Source organism: Tachyglossus aculeatus, chromosome 3, assembly GCF_015852505.1.
Source record: "Tachyglossus aculeatus isolate mTacAcu1 chromosome 3, mTacAcu1.pri, whole genome shotgun sequence".
Lineage (NCBI taxonomy): Eukaryota > Metazoa > Chordata > Mammalia > Monotremata > Tachyglossidae > Tachyglossus > Tachyglossus aculeatus.
Window position 1 is genome coordinate 61914414 of NC_052068.1, and position 3733 is coordinate 61918146.

Genomic DNA, 3733 nt, shown 5'->3' on the forward strand with positions numbered 1-3733 from the left:
AGTTGGCAACATATAGAGACAGTCCCTACCCAACAGTGGGCTCACAGTCTAAAAGGGGGAGACAGAGAACAAAACCAGACTAACAAAATAAAATAAATAGAATAGATATGTACAAGTAAAATGAATAAATAGAGTAATAAATATGTACAAACATATGTACATATATACAGAAGGGAAAAGAAAGTAAAAAGACCGGAGGGACCATGTTGTAGAGAAGCAGCGTGGAACTTTTCATTCTGAGGGAAGTGAGAGGAGGAGAGGAGAAGGGGAAAGGAAGTAAAAAGAAAGACAGGAGGGACCATGTTGTAGAGAAGCAGCGGGGAACTTTTCATTTTGAGGGAAGTGAGAGGAGAAGGGGAAAGGAAGTAAAAAGACAGGAGGGACCATGTTGTAGAGAAGCGGTGTGGAACTTTTCATTTTGAGGGAAGTGAGAGGAGGAGAGGAGAAGGGGAAAGGAAGTAAAAAGACAGACAGAAGGGACCATGTTGTAGAGAAGCAGCGGGGAACTTTTCATTTTGAGGGAAGTGAGAGGAGAAGGGGAAAGGAAGTAAAAAGACAGACAGGAGGGACCATGTTGTAGAGAAGCGGTGTGGAACTTTTCATTTTGAGGGAAGTGAGAGGAGGAGAGGAGAATCAATCAATCAATCAATCGTATTTATTGAGCGCTTACTGTGTGCAGAGCACTGTACTAAGCGCTTGGGAAGTCCAAGGTGGCAACATATAGAGACAGTCCCTACCCAACAGTGGGCTCACAGTCTAAAAGGGGGAGACAGAGAACAAAACCAAACATACTAACAAAATAAAAGAAATAGAATAGATATGTACAAAATGAATAGAGTAATAAATATGTACAAACGTATATACATATATACAGAAGGGAAAAGGAAGTAAAAAGACCGGAGGGACCATGTTGTAGAGAAGCAGCGTGGAACTTTTCATTCTGAGGGAAGTGAGAGGAGGAGAGGAGAAGGGGAAAAGAAGTAAAAAGACAGACAGGAGGGACCATGTTGTAGAGAAGCAGCGGGGAACTTTTCATTTTGAGGGAAGTGAGAGGAGGAGAGGAGAAGGGAAAAGGAAGTGAAAACAGACAAGAGGGACCATGTTGTAGAGAAGCATCGTGGCCCAGCCCTTTAGAGGTTTAGTCTTTTGCGTGGTTGGATTTCGGTGAGGTGGTGGGGACTCTAAGCCATGAAGAAGCCCATTGCGGGGGGCCAAAAGCCCCCGAAGCCATTTGGCCTGGACTTCTTGTCTCAGTCATCTCGTGACTCTGACTGGAGCGGTTTCCGATCGGACGGACATCCACCCTCTGGACTGTAAGCTTGTTGTGGGCAGGAAATGCCACTTTTGATTGTTGTATTGTACTTTCCCAAGCGCTTAGTACAGTGCCGTGCACACAGTAAGCACTTAATAAATACTATTAATCAATATTTTAAGTGCTTACTATGTGCGAAGCACTGTTCCATGCTAGGACTTAATACAGTGCGCATTGCGGGCAGGGAATGGGTCTGTTTAATGTTATATTGTATTCTCCCAAGTGCTTACCGCAGTGCTCTGCACACAGTAAGTGCTCAATACATCTGATTAAATGAATGAAAGAATGAATAGTAATAATAATGATGGCATTTATTAAGCACTTACTATGTGCAAAGCACTGTTCTAAGCGCTGGGGAGGTTACATGGTGATCAGGTTGTCCCACATGGGGCTTACAGTCGTCATCCCCATTTTACAGATGAGGGAACTGAGGCCCAGAGAAGTAAAGTGACTTGCCCAAAGTCACACAGTTTATTTATTTTACTTGTACATATCTATTCTATTTATTTTGTTAATATGTTTGGTTTTGTTCTCTGTCTCCCGCTTCTAGCCTGTGAGCCCACTGTTGGGTAGGGACTGTCTCTATATGTTGCCAACTTGTACTTCCCAAGCGCTTAGTCCAGTGCTCTGCACACAGTAAGCGCTCAATAAATACGATTGATTGATTGATTGAATTGGTGGAGCTGGGATTTGAACCCATGACCTCTGACTCCAAAGCCCAGGCTCTTTCCACTGAGCCATGCTGCTGCTTTATGTTTAGCCCACAGTAAATACTTAACAAACACCGCAATTATTCCATCCTGATGCCTCTGGGAAGCTCAACTTCCAAAGTACTGTTTTGTCCCTATATTGTTCTGTTGTACTCTCCCAAGTGCTTAGTACAGTGCTTTGCACAGAGTAAGCGCTCAAAGTGTGACTGAATGAATGAGTGAATAAGATTGAATGAATGAATGCTTAGCGGGATGAGCCCAGGCTTGGGAGTCAGAGGTCGTGGGTTCTAATCCCGATCCGCCACTTGTCAGCTGTGTGACCTTGGGCAAATCACTTCACTTCTCTGGGCCTCAGTTACCTCATCTGTGAGACGAGCCCCATGTGGGACAACCTGATTACTATATATACACCAGCGTTTGCTACATAGTACGTGCTTGACAAATGCTGTTTTATTATTATTATTACTATTACCCCAGTGCTTAGAACAGTGCTTGGCACATAGTAAGCGCTTAACAAATACCATCATCATCATTATTATTATTGCCCTGGTGCTTAGAAGAGTGCTTGGCACATAGTAAGCGCTTAACAAATACCATCATTATTACTACTATTATTAACCCAGCGCTTAGAACAGTGCTTGGCACATAGTAAGTGCTTAACAAATACCATCATTATTATTACTATTATTATTACCCCCAGCGCTTAGAATACTAATTGGAACATAGTAAGCACTTAAGAAATGCCATTATTACTATTATGAATGAATGAATGAATGAATAATGAATGGATGAATGGCAGTTGAGCGGGACTCCGGGGCCCATGGCAACGGTTGCTAGGGTGAGCCGCGTTCCTCTTCGTCCTTCGCGACCGAGGGGCCTTCCCACTTCCCTCCACCGCGTGCGCATGCGCGGCTCCTCCTTGGTTCCATAAGCGGCCGTCAGGGAGGTGGGGTGGAGTGTATCGGCGCATGCGCGGAAGGGGGGGGCAACGCCATTGAGAGCGAGGCGGGGTGGAACGGCGCATGCGCGGGAGGCACCACAGCGAGGTCGTTGGAGTGGACCGGCGCATGCGCGGTCGGGGGGCCGGCACCACAGCGAGCGCGCTGGAGTGGGCCGGCGCATGCGCGGGAGAGGATCGGGGCCACGGAGAGCGAGGCGGAGTGGGCCGGCGCATGCGCGGGGGGTGGGGGTGGGGTGCGGCCCCATGGTATGAGAGGCGGAGTGGGCCGACGCATGCGCGGGCGGGGGGGGCGGTGGCACCATAGCGAGCGAGGCGGAGTGGGCTGGCGCATGCGCGGGTTGGCACCAGAACGAGCGAGGCAGTGCGCTGGCGCATGCGCGGGTGTGGGGGGGGTGGCACCATAGCGAGCGAGGCGGAGTGAGCTGGCGCATGCGCGGGCGGGGGGCGGCACTATAGCGAGCGAGGCGGAGTGGGCTGGCGCATGCGCGGGCGGGGGTGGCACTATAGCGAGCAAGGCGGAGTGGGCTGGCGCGCGCGCGGGTTGGTACCAGAACGGGCGAGACGGAGTGGGCCGGCGCATGCGCGGGCGGGGTGCGGCACCGTAGCGAGCGAGGCGGAGGAGTGGGCCGGCGCATGCGCGTTGTAAGCGGCACTAGAACGAGCGAAGCAGTGGGCCAGCGCATGCGCGGGCGGGGTGCGGCGCCGTAGCGAGCGAGGGGGAGTGTGCCTGCGCATGCGCGGGCGGCCGTA